Here is a 16,206-nt window from a genome sequence, read left to right on the forward strand (position 1 = left end):
ATATGTTTTCTATATATCCCATGTTATTTTTTTCTCTTATGACAATGATTACAAAAAAACTCCATCCATCTGCCCCAGGTCCGGTCCTTCCATCAAATTTTAGAACCCTTTGTGGCCCACAAGTCAAACAGTTTGCCCACCCCTGGTCTAGTGTATTCCAATCCCTGACCTAATCGCTGGAGAAAAATGAAATCGAACGGAGGCACTAGATGACGCCAGCCTGGCTACATAAATTGTACATCAAACCCACAAATAAAAAAATAACCAAATGTTTCACAAAAATGCAGCAGGGCTTTTATATTAATTGCTCCTTAATCTCTTTTTTTTTTTTTGTGAGATTTGCTTCAGCTTTGACATGGGATTCGTCTCTCAGGCCCCAAGGACACCAGCTCTCCCTATCCTTATATTTACCCCAAAAAACTCACTGTTTTTCTGACTTTCTTCTGTGTAGAGCTTGTTCCCACTTAAAATGAGAGCAGATACAGCAGCGGCCAAAACTACAGAGCCCCAGCTTCACAAGCGCAGCCATTTTTCTGCGCTCCAAAGGTTTTAGAAACAGATTCAGTTTGAATTGAGAGTCATTTTAGTCAGACGTTTTAGGAAAAATAGGCAGATATGTTTAAGTCCAAGGCAATGGATGGAGAATGCATAAAGCCACACTCTTTAAAATGACAAGAAGGCAACTCAACTGTCTCATAATGTGGACATACAGCCTGCAGCTTTACAAAACACTATTGAAGTAGGTCAGTGCTGTGTCACGTTGTTCACAAATATACCTCTACTGAATCTGACAAACAGCTCTCAATACATAAAATGTTATATAAAGAGATAACAGGTAGAATGTTCTTTTTTTTTTTTTTTTTTTTTCTTGCAGTCCTTGTTGCTTGTTGTTACCTTGGGGCTGTTTGGACTTGTCCCCTCACATCTTCGGCGAAAACTGCCCTTCCAACTCCTTTCTCTGCTTCCTCGCATCTTTCCGTTGCCGTGACAACTTGTTCTTGTATGTCCCCAGGCTGCTCTTCTTTTTATAGCGAAGCATGTTGTGTGGAACAGGTAGCGGCGAGGCGGACAGCTGGGTGTAGCTCTCAGTTCTCGGTTCGTCAACAAGTAATTACGTCCAATTTAAGTTTAAGTAAGGATAAAATGTGTTAGAATGTCTGCACTTTCTAAACTTGCGAAGTGAATTACCTGAAATAGGTTAAAAGCAGTTTTCCGCGGTGTTATTGTCTGTAGGAGGCGTGCGGGCGAAAATGTTTCATCTCAGCCAGTAGCTTACCCAGGTCGGCTTCTGAATGATGTTTAGGGTTTTGAGTTTGGAAATTCAGACCGGAGTAGTTTAATGCAGAAAATGGGAAATAAATAAGTGGGAAAACATTCAGTTGGCATTCTTGTCAGGGATGTTAACTTTAGAAAGCGTTTGATATTTTGAAAGGTACTGTACAGTGTTGTGCAAAGGTTTGATCGTACCTGGAGTCGTTTTGTTGCTTTTTCAGTTATGTCAGTAATCATCTATTATTTGTCACTGATCAGAATGCTTTTATCTCACAAAAAATGCTTCAGCCTAGCAAAATATTAGTAAAATATTATCATTTTGGATTTAGGTTCATCTTTAATGGTCCTATATTGCGCAAAATTGACTCTTGTGAGCTTTTAGTCATGTTACCTTCTCAAAAAACATACCTCGAGTTTTGTTTCAGTCACATTTGTTTGAGTCTGTCTATATCTCCAAAGCTCAAAATGCTCAGTTTCATCTTGTGATGTCATGAAGTGGTAGTTTTCAAGTTAACATTTACCTTTTGTTCAGTGGAGATTGGAGCTTCCAGGGCTGAAATCATCTAAATGATTCTGGTGAAGGTATATGGAGAACAGTGGAGCACTTACTCTATTACCACATGACATCACAAGGTGGAACAGTGTTTTCAGTTTGAGAGAAGAAATGTCAAACGTGTGAATGAAACAAAACTTCAGCTATGTTAATGATGAGGAACCATTATAACATCTAGCAGAAAATAGCGCTAATGTGAGCCCTTCAAGTGTTCACCCTGTACTTATTTTTGATGACTTAAAGAGGGGATATTATAGCTGGGTTCATCACTCGGTTTCTCTTTGTAGAAACCGTCTGACCTCGCAGCCTTAAGATTTGTTCGCTCGACTGTAGGCGGGTACTTTTTTATTTAACCAATCACTGCTATTTGGTCATGATGTATGTAATGCACCGCTAACGGGTGTAACTGGTATATTAAGTTTTTCCCAAATCTCATAAGAAGAATGGCAATAACGTCTTTCCCCTTTATAAAATTCACCAAATATTCTCTTTATTCTGGCTTTAAATCCTCAATCTCGGGAATCGTTGCCAACACGGAAAATATGGCTCTTCGCTGATTTGCTGGTGCCCGAACTCGTACTTCCAGGATTTTTACGACCCATCTGGTGTATTCCGATTCCTGACCTAGTCACTGGAGAGAAATGAAATTGAGTAGAGGCACTAGGTGGCGCCGGCCTGGCTAGGGATATTATGCTTTTACGGGAGTATTAATTGCCAACACATTACATATGTAGACCTATTTTACTTTTGAAATCGCTATATTTGAAAAAAACAACGTATTAAGATGTTTTTTGAGTTTTGTTTTTGACATTAATGATAAGTAGGGCTTTGTGTCATTACGAAGTTGCCGATACAATGCACACCTCGGTACATAGGCCACGATACGATGCATATATTAACACAGTGAGCTGTCGATTCGATGCAATATATATTTCAAATCGATTCTTCTTCTTCTTGAATATGAAACACACTCAGCAAAACAGGGAAAATGTCAAATGTGTTGCATAAACGTATTTCCTTCCTCTAAACAACCAACAAAATATGCCAAAAAATACTCTTGCGGCAACCCATGATATCGATACTGTATCATGACATTAAACTGTATGATATATTAATTTTTCAATATTTTTGCACACCCCTAATGATGAGATTTGTGAAGCTGTCGTGTAGTTTTGTATGTTGTTTTATATGTTGCCGTATTCTTACTTTTCCTGCTAACCATAAGGGGTGTTCGAATAGGCCCAGGGAGGGATTGCTATATTTCTCAAACATGCATGGATGCAGAAAACCTCCTCACGAATGTTTTTGATGAGGGAACAAAGGTATAACTGATAGAGGGATCCATAATTTTGCATAATGCTCGCTCTTTACCTGAGCCTTCTGCGTTGAATCTTGCTGGCACAGGTTTTCCATGGCATTTCATCTGTCCCCTCCTGTCCACACACTTGAGAATGTGTGCTGAGGTGATGACCCTTGGATATTATTGATTTTTCCTCAGAACAGAGTCCAGTCCAGATCATGGTGCTGGCTGAACTTCTGAAGTAGTTTGACCTTTGCAGATTCTCCATGGCAGTGCTGCAGTGGCTCTGATGAAGCTGGTGACAGTTTTATGTGGACTCTTAACGCAGTGTGAAACATGGAACATATTCAGACAAGAGTGAACACATCTATAATGGCAAGGGCCGCTATAGAAGAAATGAAACTTCACAGTACTTCTCAAACTTTCAGAATGCATGGTTGTTGTTGTTTTTTTTAATCACAGACTCTTAAGTGGGCAAATTTAGAGCCGATAAATAGAAATAAATACCAAAATGACCCTTTATATAGCTGGCAGTAATTAAGTTGTCAGAACTCTGAGTACCTTGAGTTCAGACTGCATGCGGTGCAGCTCCGGTCTGGTGGCCGCAAATATTCCGTATAATTACAATTGGCATGAGGAGCTCAATCCGAGGGCCGTGCAGTCCAGTGATGCAGGTGGAAGTACTATGCGGCGCTCCAGATCACTTCAGCTGAATTCTGTTTTTGCAAGACACCGGAGCGACCACAGCCTTTTCCCTTTATAAATAAATAGTTATCAAATGCAAACATCTTTAAAATCTGATGTATGGAGTAAGAAGCTTTCAAAAACATTTGTGTACATAGGATAGAAATCTGTGTATATTTAGGAAATCTGTGCATATTTGGCTGTAGTTGAGCATAAAATAAATATTCATAAACTCTTGAATGAGTCCAGTTGTATGTAAAATGTGTTGTGTGTATTTTATCCATCAGAATACGAATTGAAAAGTTCTGGCATCAAGAATTACAATCACGGAATTTAAACTTTCTTCAGTATGAATACGAAGTCACAGATGCGACTTGTCAAAAATCCGTTATCTCTTCACAGGCATTTTTTACTGAGCAGAAGAAACATTGATTCAGATCCCGGACTTTTGAGCCGTGTACAGACTGAACCAGGACTGAATTAGAGGTCTGCGCGGGACAGAATTTTCCGTCCTGTTCCCGCAAAGAATTATAATTTTCAGTCCCGCTCCCGCCCGCATCTGCGATATTTTATCCCGCTCCCGCCCACAAGTTAAGCTCTATCAAACACGGAGAAGCGGAAAGGAATTGGGCTGCGTATGGGAGGAGGCGCGGTGGGCGGTACGGCGGCATGGTTAAGTCCTGGATAAATCCTGTTTAAGTCCTGGTTTTAGACCTGTTTTTAGACTTGGTTTAGTCCTGGTTTAGTGCCGTAGCCCACGCGGCGTACGGGAGGAGGGACTGAACCAGGACTAAACTAGGACTGAACCGATTTTCATTTTGTGATTGTAATTCTTGATGTCATAACTTTTCAATTTGTATTTTAATAGATAAAATACACACAGTACATTTTATGTACAGCTGGACTCAATCGAGAGTTTACGAATATTTATTTTATGTTCAACTTTCCCAAATATACACGGATTTCTATCCTATGTACACAGATATTTTTGAAAGCTTTCTTACTACATACTGATGCATATTAAAGGTTGTATGGAGGATTTTTTATTTTTTTTGTTTCAAATTGTCAGTGAAAGTTTAAAATGCCATTACAGAAACGCAGCAGCCTTGTAATTATGATGACCAAAAAAATAATAATAATAATGAAAATCCATTAACTGTGGACATAGTGAGGCCAGATAAACATCAGCCAATAGATAACAAGGCTACCTCATTTTCTATTGGCTGTTAGGTTGTCAATCAAACTCTCTACATTTCTAGTGTAACTGATTACATTGGGGATTATGTGGTTTATGCAGCGGTTCTTCGAGGCTTTTTCAAACTGTAGCTTCGTCGCAATTCGTACAAAGTTTGTTGTAATGGCGGATGAAGAATCCACGATGATGAGGTCGCTGAAAGAAGAAGAGAAGGGGAAAAGGAGCGAAGACAAACTGAGGTGATTCTTGGAGATTCCTTCCAGCGATGGCATGACTGAAGCAGAGAAAGGGTCTAAAAACTGACGCGTCGGTCGCTAAATTACATCTAGACAGGTCACTTCAACTGTAATTCTGAACTAGCTGTAAACAAGCGTGATTTCTAGAGTAAAGAGGCGGGAGGAGGTGTTTCTACTGTGGGAGCTGTGGAGGAGGGAGGTGGTGTCACGCATGCGCAACATTTGGAAAATAATTTCTCTTCCCTTAAAAAATCCTCTATACAACCTTTAACTTTTGTTTCTACTTCAGTAGTAGTTTCTGTGCTACTTGTGAGGCATCGCCACCTCAGGCAAAAGGTATATTCTATTTTTTCTCAGTTCAGTTTGTTTGAGCTCAAGTTTGGTGAGAAGTTTGGTTGTGATCCGCACCAAATGAAAACTGCACTAGTGTTTCAACTTGAGTCCCAATCGAACCAGTTCACCGGAGTAACAGGTGTGAAGCACCCTAAAGCACCCATCTCAAGATTAATGCATTTTTTAGTTTTTTCAAATGTGAATACAACTCATCGTTTTCTCACCTCATAGTAGTGTTCTCCATAGCACCTGTACATCTTTTATTCACACCGCTGAACTGAAGGTGGTAACATCATGTGTGGTTCAACAGCCTTGAAATAAACAACTCCCATATACACGTCATTCTATACTCTCTATTCTTAACCCAACTATGCCGGGCCTGTAACCTGTAAACTGTGCATTGATTGAACTATAGGCTGAGTCTCCATGGAAGCAGGAGTTAGCAATCTTCTTTCTTCCATCCTCCTCACCTGTCAGGAGCTAGCCACCATGCTGCGCTGTTCGCCAGGACCAAAACGCATGCAAGCTGGCGCGCTGGTGCAGAGAGAGGGTGGGAATCTTTGTTGTGCTAATCCCTGGCATCTCCGCTGACTTGAGCAGAGGTCGGGGATGCTACTGTATGCGCGGCGCAGTCTCTCCCTCGCGCGTGAACCGTGGCTCCCCGCTGGGCCCCTGCCTTTCACAAAATAAGAATGAAATGCTACGTACTATTTATGATGAAATTTTAATGAAGCCGTGAGTAAAGTCACGGTTTGACAAGGAAGTATCCACCCGGCGTGCCTTAGATATTGGTTTGTGATGTCAGATGTGGGATTGACTGTAATTGTTGCTAAGGAAGCTAAGAGTATGGGTGTGAATCATTGTGCTAAGAATAGTACACTAATTACTTTGAGGCAGCAGAAACTCAATCATGAGACACAAGCAATCTGTTTGTTTTTTTTCTTGGTTGAAGTTGACCTAGGTGACTTTTTAAACCTATTTTGCATTTGTTTATTGCAAAATATGGCCTGCCTCTCTTCAGATCTGACCTGTAGCTTTGCCTGTTGGAGTCACCTGTTCTCTGGGTATCATTCAGAAGTTGCCGATACGATACATAGGCCACGATACGATACATACCTCATACATAGGCCACGATACGATACATACCTCGATACATAGGCCACGATACGATACATACGCCACAATGTGATATATATCTCAATACATAGGCCACAATATGAGACATACCTCGATACAGTGTACTTTTGGTTTGATACAATATGTTTCAAATAGATTCCATACCATTCCATTGTTCCATTGTGATTCCATTGCGGCCATACCGGCTTGTAAAAGCCTGATCCCGTCAGATCTCAGAAGCAAAGCAGGGCCGGGCCTGGTTAGTACTTGGATGAGAAACTACTGGGAAAATCAGGTGCCGCAGCGGGGCTCCAGTCGCAAAAACTGTCATGTCCTTAGGCAAGACACTTCACCCACACTGCCTAGTATGAAAGTGGTGTGTGTATGAGTGATGGTGGTGGTCGGAGGGACTGATAGCGCCGATTGCCATGGCAGCCGCACTTCTGTCAGTCTGCCCCAGGGCAGCTGTGGTTACAATAGTAGCTTACCATCACCAGATATAGAGTGAATGAATAACGCTGAATAATGCTGTGTAAAGCGTCTTTGTGACAAAACCGTCTGTGAAAAGCGACTTACTTACTTACATACAGTTCAATAAACAATAAAGGCTAAGTGATCACTGTGATACTGAAAGTCTTTGTTATACCATTTCTTGTGCAAAGTGAATATGGAATACATATTTCATTCCTCAAAACAGTGAAAATGTCAAATGTGTCGCAGAAATGAGTTTCCTTCCTCTGAACAAGCAGCAAAACTGTAGCGCTGTAACAAAATGATTTAGTAAAATATACCAAAAAATACTCTTGATGATATTTCGATACAGCAGTCCCCGATATCGATGCTGTATTGTCACATTAATCGATACCATATATCATTATTTCGATATTTTTGCACACTCTCTGATGAATGGCTACAGTTATCTGGGATCCATCTCTAATTGCCTGACAAGAAGAATAACATCTGTGTATTATTTATTTATTTTTTTATATATGGTGATATTAGTTTGGTCTCTACACCCTCTTGTTTCATCTCAGTCCAGAAAACATGATCGTCCAATCAAATTTGTTTATTTCAGAGACACATGTGAAACAAAGGAGCTCTTGACCATCTATCATTTATAAACAAAACAACATTTCTTTCACCTCAGATTCACAGAGTTTGGTGCTTCGCTCACTGAGTCTGTAGAAAACTGATATTTTCCAGTCCCATGTGATTTTCTCTTCTTTCATATGCACCCATATCTTCTTGAAATACTGTAGAAACACTGTATGTACTGTGGACCCAAGGCAACATTATCACAACTTGAGCCTGGATCTTGTTCAAAAATAACTGCACGACTGGCCTGTTATTGATGTTTTGTGTTACTTGAGGAACCAAAAGGAAATCCGAACATAGGTAGAGCATGCAAACTTCTCACACAAATGTACCTCAAGGTCTGAGAATCAAGCTTAGGGCCTTCTTCAATTCATTTTAGTAAAGAATGAAACGGTTGATTTAACCAGCAGAAAGTTAGTCACTGATAAATAAGAAAAACAGTTTGAAGAGGGGGTATTATGCAAAATGTATCTCCACCATGTTAAAATCTTTGATCCTTCATTAAAAAAAAAAAAAAAAAAACTCTCTAGCGGTAAGATTCTGCCCAGTGCTCCACCTACAAAAGCATAATGCAAAACTGTACGCAACAACTTGACAAACGTGCAGTAGTTTCATTAGCGGGTTGCACGCTGATCGCTCTGAAGGGGATGTGACTTAGTGTGGAGATCAAAAGGAGGGGAGATGTTTTTGGCAAATATAATTCGCCGTAGAAGTAAAAATACCCTCTCTTTAACCAACATCCTTGCTGTGTGGTGTGAGTTGTAGTTACTCATTCTGTTCTGTCAAACATGATTAAACGTTGTATGGAGGATTTTTTTGTTGTTTTAAATTGTCAGTGACAGTTCAAAATTGTAGAGATGCAGCAGCTTTGTAATTATGATGACAAAAAAATGAAAATCCTTCAACTGTGGACACGGTGGAACTACCTCGTTATGGGGTCCGCTGCCTATTCCGACATCCCTTCATTACGGCATGCCTCTAGTTAGACCAGCCGGTTTTCTGACACTTTTTAGTATCTCTATTCATACAACTCACTTTATTTATTAATTTTTTGTTGCAATAGTCTACCAAGTTGGTTATTTATTTAGGCTATACGGTGTTCTCCGCAGAACGCCTACATGACGAAATGAATGAAGCACAAAGAGCCCGTGCAGCCTCCTTTTTAGATTCGATATTTTCCCAAAGGCTGGCCTATGCTCTTTTTTAAAAATGCATGACTGTTTCCCACGGCTGTCACTTCGGATATTTTCCCACTGCCTGATATCCTATGTGGCCGAAGTATTCTCTGATCAAGTGCATCAGGCATCTTATACTACACGGGAGCGCAAAGTGGCTATCACATTAATATTATTCACATCGGAAAAGCGCAATGTTTGAAAAATAGTAAAGTGGTCATACTCTGAAACTAAATGTAAAAAGAAAAATTCAAAGTAGTGGGACGCTTAAAATGTTCACACCGCTACTCCGACAATTAAACATCAATGTATAAATAGCGGCATGTCAGAATAGAGGCGTGTAACCCGTCGTTATCCATTTGCTGTTAGGTTGTCAATCAAACTCCCGATATTTCTAGTGTAACTAACTTGCCGATGGGCTAGGGTTACGTGGTTTACTTACGTCTCACACGCATATCACCTATGCAAGACGCCGTTTACCTAACCAACGCAGCGGTTCTTAGCGGCTTTTTCAAACTGAAGCCTCCTCACAGTTCGCACAAAGTTTGTCGCAATGGCAGAAAAGAATCCACTGCCAGTTCGCTGCAAAAGAAAGTCCATTTTTGAGGTCGCTAAAAGAAAAGAAGTGGAAAAGGAGTGAAGGGAGCTAAGGTGTTTCTTGGAGATTCCTCCCAGCGATGGCGTGCGCTGAAACAGACGAAAGGTCTAAAGACTGACGCGTTGGTCGGTAAATTACTTCTGGACAGGTAACTAGCGTAAGGAAGAGGCAGGAGGAGGCGTTTCTACTTACGAGCTATAGAGGAGGAGGGGTGTCACACATGCGCAACATTTGAAAAAGGACAAACAGTCGCTGTATTTCTCTTTCCTTGGAAAAATCTCTGTACAACCTTGAAATGATGAAAGACTATATTAAATGCGAGGCTTCTTTACTCCAGGTGAGTTGAATAGGCTTATGATATGACTGGAGTGACTGGGCTCTAGCCTGCCAATCCCATTATCTCTGGAGCTAAATGAAGTGTAATTAGCATTAGTGTAAATTGCGGCTTTGAGCGGGCCTGATGTAAACACAGTGCACAGAGTATTTAGCATAGTGATTTCTCATATTGTTTGCCCTGAAAAACTCCGGCGCGTCCTCATGATTTCCCCACCATCTTAGAGGCACTTTCTGAATGCATTAACGCACGGCACACGTTCATTTATAGCAAGAATCTAAAGTTTATTCAAAAATCCATCTGTTGCCTGAATGATTATTATGTTTTTCTCAATAGATGTATGGTGCTTTGTGCCGCGATCCAGTGTATAATTTCAATAGAGATATCTTTGTCACATTTTTTGCAGGATTGTTGCAAAGTTAAGTTGTTAAAAGTTCACAGTGTAACATTTTTTTGTGGAATTACCTGCTTCTCTCCATATGTTTAGAACGCTGCACAATATTAAATGTCCTATAGTACGCAAGGCTGACTCTTGTGAGCTTTTAGCCATGTAGAATTTATGTTATTCTCTCGTCAAAAATATACAAAGAGTTGTTTGAGTAATCCTGCATTATGTTTACATCTCTAAAGCTCAAAATACTCTGTTCCACCTTGTGATGTCATGAGGCAGTAGTTTTCAAGTTAACAGTTACATTTTACCCTTAATTCAGTAGGGACTGGCAATTCTAGGGATGAAATTATTTGAATAATTCCCGTGAAGGTGTATGGAATTTAAATTCACAGTGAAGCACTTCCTGTATTACCACATGACATCACAAGCTGGAACAGAGTGTTTTCTGTCTTAAAGAAGAGCTCAGTCTAAATATGCAGGATTTGTGTGTTAAACATGTGTGAATGAAAGAAAACACAACTACAGGATTGTTTTTATAGCATAGATCAGAAAACAGCACAATACTAAAACTATGGTATCATGTATTAACTGAATCTCTGCTGTTTCATTGCTATAAATATACAATGAAGAACATGGATTCTTGCATGTTCACCCTTCCACAGCTCTGACTTGTAACTTGGCCTTGTGATATCTCCTGATTGTCTCCATGGAGACAGATGATGTAGACTGAAGGATTAACTGAGGCTATGTTTACACAAAGCTGCGTATGTTGAGAAAAGAATATTTCCCTCCCTCCGTTTTCCAAAATAACATCTTGCACATATTATTGTTTACAAAAAAGTTTTTGTTTACATCGACCCGTGTAAATATGCCATCAAGCTCCATCATAACTTCACCAAGCCTCTGGGTGGCACCTGGATTAGACTCAAACCTGTAGCATTTATACCTAATACCTATTAGGTATTACCTTAAAAAATGCGCATTAGTGAGCGGGCTCGCTTCTCCACAGATCTGTTAAAGAAGTATCAAAATCACTGATATCTGAGCCTCATTGGTCTTTGGTCATCGATATGATACATCATCTGTGAGTGCAAATGTAAACACATAAGTGTTTGCACCAGAAGAAATGTGACTGCTGCTCTGATGCTCCACGATCATCATCAGAGCAAAAGGGTCACACTTTCGGCATGTCAGCTCCTAAAACTCTGTTTATCGCACTTTACACACAAACGCCAAACCGTAGTTTTCCGGAATCTCCACTCTAGCCGCAGTTTTTAGAAAGATTTGTTTTTAGAAGCGAATTCACCATTTGCATGTAAAAGATGAGTACAAACAGGGAAATGTCTCCATTTTAAAAAATACCTGAACACGTGTAAACTTGGCCTGAGATTGGAGTAGCTGGAGGAAATTCAAAAACATGACAAGAACATGCAAACTCCACATAGGAAAGAAGCCACACTACAAGGGACCTTTTTGATGTGAGGATCCTGATCAGGAGCTGAAGTATTCGCTTGTTACACCTTATGCAGCCTTATGGACGAGAAAGACTCCATGATGGCAAGTCACAAGAAGAATATGCAAACACCACATACAAAAGAGACCTCACAGTCCAGAAGAGGAAGAAAGGACCCTCTTGCTGTGAGGCAAAAGTGATTTAGTAATGTTTAAAACTTGAACATGTCAAAAACTTTGATAACTTTGAAAAAAATCTAGCACTTCATATAAACCCACACATCTTTCTGACAGCCCGTGTTTGACTTCAACTCTGTCTTGTAAGCTTTGGAGATGACAAGCCAAAATTCCCTCTTAAGTGAAAATCCCACCAAATCACACCCTTAAAATTATACAATACAAGCCGGTTTAATCAGAGCAAAGGGAGCTTTCAAATTGCACTCTCAAAGTTGCTGCAATTTGGTATTCACACCAGTTTTGCTTGTTCAAATCTTTCTGTTCTCTATTTCCCCAAACTTAATGTGGACTTTCTCTTGGTAAGTGCACTTCTTCTGTGGGTTGATTATGTAAGACTAGATCCCCATATCCGACCTGTTCTCTCTCCTTATTTCATGTTAGTCAGATAAGCAGAAAGCGGACACGTGGAGGGCATCGCCGTGGAAACGAGATAGTTATGCTGACAGAAAAGCTCTTCTAAACCTTGTTCTCTGGCTCCCTGCACTTCCTTTGGAGAGGAAGCCGCGGCCCTTGTTTAAGTTGGAGGAACTCTTGTGAAAAAGACTGTATTTTTTGGGCTGTATCGAGGAAGATGTCTGTCAAGAGATGAAGCGAGCTGCTGCCCCCGAGAGGAGATAAAATAATGGTGTTGCCAAAAAGTTTAAATGGAGTTTAGTTGGTATAATAACAGGTTAGGGTTGGTGGTTAAAGGTGCACTATGTAACTTTTCTGTTTGACGGTTCTATTCCTCATGTTATTGCTTATTGTAGAATTGATTGTAATGTTCCACAGTATGGCATAGTTGATAACTATAGGGATGAACCGATCAAAATGGATCAGATTGTGCTATGTAATTTATTTAATCTGCAGGTACTACACAGTAAATTCTCAAGAGTAAAAAAAAATAACTGTGAAAAATAATATTATTAACTCTACAGTAGTTTAAATAAACACATAGATGAGAGTGAAAAAACTGCTTATACACACACACTTTAAACCACAAAAAGTCAAGAGAGTTTATTTGGCTTTAACTTAAGAAACTCTTGGAAACATGACCATATGTTCACTGAAGCATTGTTAAAAATAACTCTTTAAGTGTTAAACCTACATGCCATATTTTGCTGTGCACTGGCCAGCTTTGTACCAATTAAAGTTTATTCAATTAATGGCTGAACAGATATCATGGAACCAGTAACAGATCCGGCACATTTTCTCAGATCAGCACTAATATTTGGTAGCCTGGTTTCACTTTGTGGAAACCGTCTGACCTCGCAGCATTAGGATTCGTTCGCTTTACAGAAGACGGGTACTTTTTTATTTAACCAGTCGCTGCTATTTGGTTGTTACGTATGTAATGCACCATAACGCGCAGTGGTGTCCAAGTAATTCCCGGCACAACTGCAAACAAAGCAGAGAGTGAAAATCCTTTATATCGGGAATCGTCTCCGTCTACATCCATCTCAACTTCTTTGTTTGCACTTGTGCTGTACCACAAAAGGGACCCAGACAGGCATTTGAGTTTGACGTCATGGCTTCACAGCTCTTCTCTGGTCTACAACTTCTGGGGTTCTTGCAAACCTTCTAGTGCACAGGTGTCAAACATAAGGCCTGGGGGCCAGATCGGGCCCTCCAAGACCTTTAATGTGGCCCTTGGGTGATTTTCTTCGAAAATATTTTAATAATATTTTCTATAAAAATCTTGTTAATTTTCTGCGGTGTTTATCACAGCAGTGTCTCCAGCGCCTCTGTGCGTGGCCCCTCCCACCAGAGCAGCACAAATGTCTTGTCTCTTTCCAAACGCTCTTAAAGAACGATCGTTTAGAAAAATGAAGCAAAATGTCCAAAATGAGAAAAGTGGAGCCGAATGCAGGATTTTCCAAGAAAAACTGACTTATTCCTATTTGCAAACAAGTTCATGTTAAAACATTGTGTTGAAATTGAATTTTTCTTAAAGTTGCAGGTTGTTCATAATATTATAATAAGAAAGAGTTCATCAATTAAAAAAGATTTCTGTAACAGATTTGCGTTTCTCTGCACAAATATTTGAACTTATTGTTATTTTAGGGGTTTATATGACATGAGTTTTCTGATCCGGCCCTTTTGGGATCAAAGTCGGTTGGATACAGGCCCCCGGACCAAAATGAGTTTGACACCCCTGATCTAGTGTATTCTGATTCCTGACCTAGTCGCTGGAGAGTAAATAAATTGAGTGGAGGCAGTATTAGTATATGTCCATCCTCACTGATGACATTGGCTACGTTCAGACTGCAGGGCTTAACGCTCAATTCAGATTTTTTTGTAAAATCTGATGTTTTTGCGAGGTCGTTCACATTTCCAATTAAATGTGACTTGTATGTGACTCCAGTGTGAACATTAAATGGCCCGAAAGTGTCCCGCATGTGCACTGGAGGACACGATGACGTCAACCGCAGTGAGCGTGCTCTGTGTTTACTGAAGTTGTCCAAACATGGACGCAGCATTGAGCACCTGGAGATTTTAAAGTTCCTCTCGTACCGGAGCCAAAACATGAACAACTTACTTGTTTTAAGGAGGAGATTGAGAAAGAGAAGGACGAGGTTTTTGGCCATGGTGTTTTGTGGGACAGTGGCAGCGACGTCCGTTGAAAGGAATGTGTGGATGTGGAGACGTAGCCAAGAGTGGTGAGTGGTGATGTGCTTCTCCTCAGTGACATGGAGTTCATTAACAATTTTCGCCTACTTCACCGCAGAATTGTGACGTTTGTTGATAACGTGTAGGCTGGATGAATGCACTTGGGCCGTTCAGAGTGAAGTCGCATGTCAAAAGATCAGATATGTATCGGTTTCAGGAGCACATATCGAAGTGGCCTGGGTCACGTTTGAAAAAAATCGGATCTGTGTCGTTCAGACTGTCATTAAAAGATCAGATACAGGTCACATAGGGGCCAAAAAATTGGATTTGGGTCACTTCAGGCTGCAGTCTGAACACAGCCATAGACACACTTTTGAATTCATTGTAATTGTTTTCACTTGACTTGATGTAAAACTATAATAAGTTAATGAAGCCATTAAACCTGTCATTTTAAGGGGGACCAGCCATGAGGCGTCTCTTCCGCCGCTATTCAACCTTGAATTTAGGTCGTGGGAAGCTCAGTGGAACTACCATTTTGTTCACTGATCCAAAAGTTGGTGGTTCGAATCCTGCTCCCACAGATGAATACTGTCGTTGTGTCCTTGGCATGACATAACCCACGTCACCTCTAATGTGCGCGTACACTGGCGTATGAATGTGAATGGACATGTTCCTTCATATAAAGCGCTTTGAGTGTCTAAAAGGTGAAAAAGCGCTATATAAAAATGTGACTATTTACCATTTACCTGGCTCTGATGTGAGAGCGCAAACCAGAGTCAAATGAAAAGGCTTTAATACTAGGTTGTGTCTCTATTAAAGTTACAACATTTTCTTTTTGCTGTTTAAAAAAAAAAAAAAAACGTGCCCAGCCTTATTCACAGTGTGGTAGATCAGTAGCTACAGTTACGGTTTCAACTCCAACATAACAGCTTGTATTTGATGTGCGAACAGAAAACTTTCAGATCATGTTTTTGCAAAATGTTCTTTGATTTTACGATCAATTGCCTAACAGCCCATTCCAGATGAAATATTTACCCAAGACTTTTAAATCGTAGCGCTTATCTCTCCTCATTGATACTAGAATTCTCTCCTCTCTGCTGACTGGCTGTAGTTTCCGTTGTGTTTTGTATGAAATAGGATTGCTAGAGTAGAGTTTATTACACGTGTCTTGCGTCATGTGTGTGTGTGTGCTGGTAGTAAGACATAATGAGACGTCAGGAGAGTTGGTCTGATACAACCCCACTTACCACCGTATACAAGGCAACACAGACAGAAGGGAGAAGTAAAGCCAAAGAAATGTAGAAGAATCCCAACCTGGACTGATATGTTTTATTTTGCTGGAGAAAGTAGGATTTTAACTTTGCTGGCGGAGCGTTCGTCACCACCTTGTCTCCGTAGGGATATTGTTGCTCCACAGTATGACATTAAACTGCTGATAAAGGCCTCGTCCACACTACTACGTATTTGAGGCGTTTTCGTTGTGGATGCAGTGTTCGTCCACACTAATCCGACTGAAAACGGCTCCAGAGATGGAACGATCCTTTGCCGCTAGCTCTCATGAATTCATCTGAGTACGGATCTGATCCGGCACTGTGTGGACGCCTGAAAATGCTGATACACTCATGTAAGTCTATGCCATGGATCTA

General features: G+C 40.4%; 1 pseudogene; it reads left to right on the forward strand.

Moving 5' to 3' along the window:
- Positions 1-6,878: 6,878 nt before the first annotated feature.
- LOC129410472 (5S ribosomal RNA) lies at positions 6,879-6,996 on the forward strand (annotated as a pseudogene).
- Positions 6,997-16,206: the final 9,210 nt, after the last annotated feature.

The sequence above is a fragment of the Boleophthalmus pectinirostris genome, unplaced genomic scaffold, assembly GCF_026225935.1.
Source record: "Boleophthalmus pectinirostris isolate CB_2022bp ecotype Guang Dong unplaced genomic scaffold, ASM2622593v1 HiC_scaffold_22, whole genome shotgun sequence".
In the NCBI taxonomy this organism is placed as follows: Eukaryota; Metazoa; Chordata; class Actinopteri; order Gobiiformes; family Gobiidae; genus Boleophthalmus; species Boleophthalmus pectinirostris.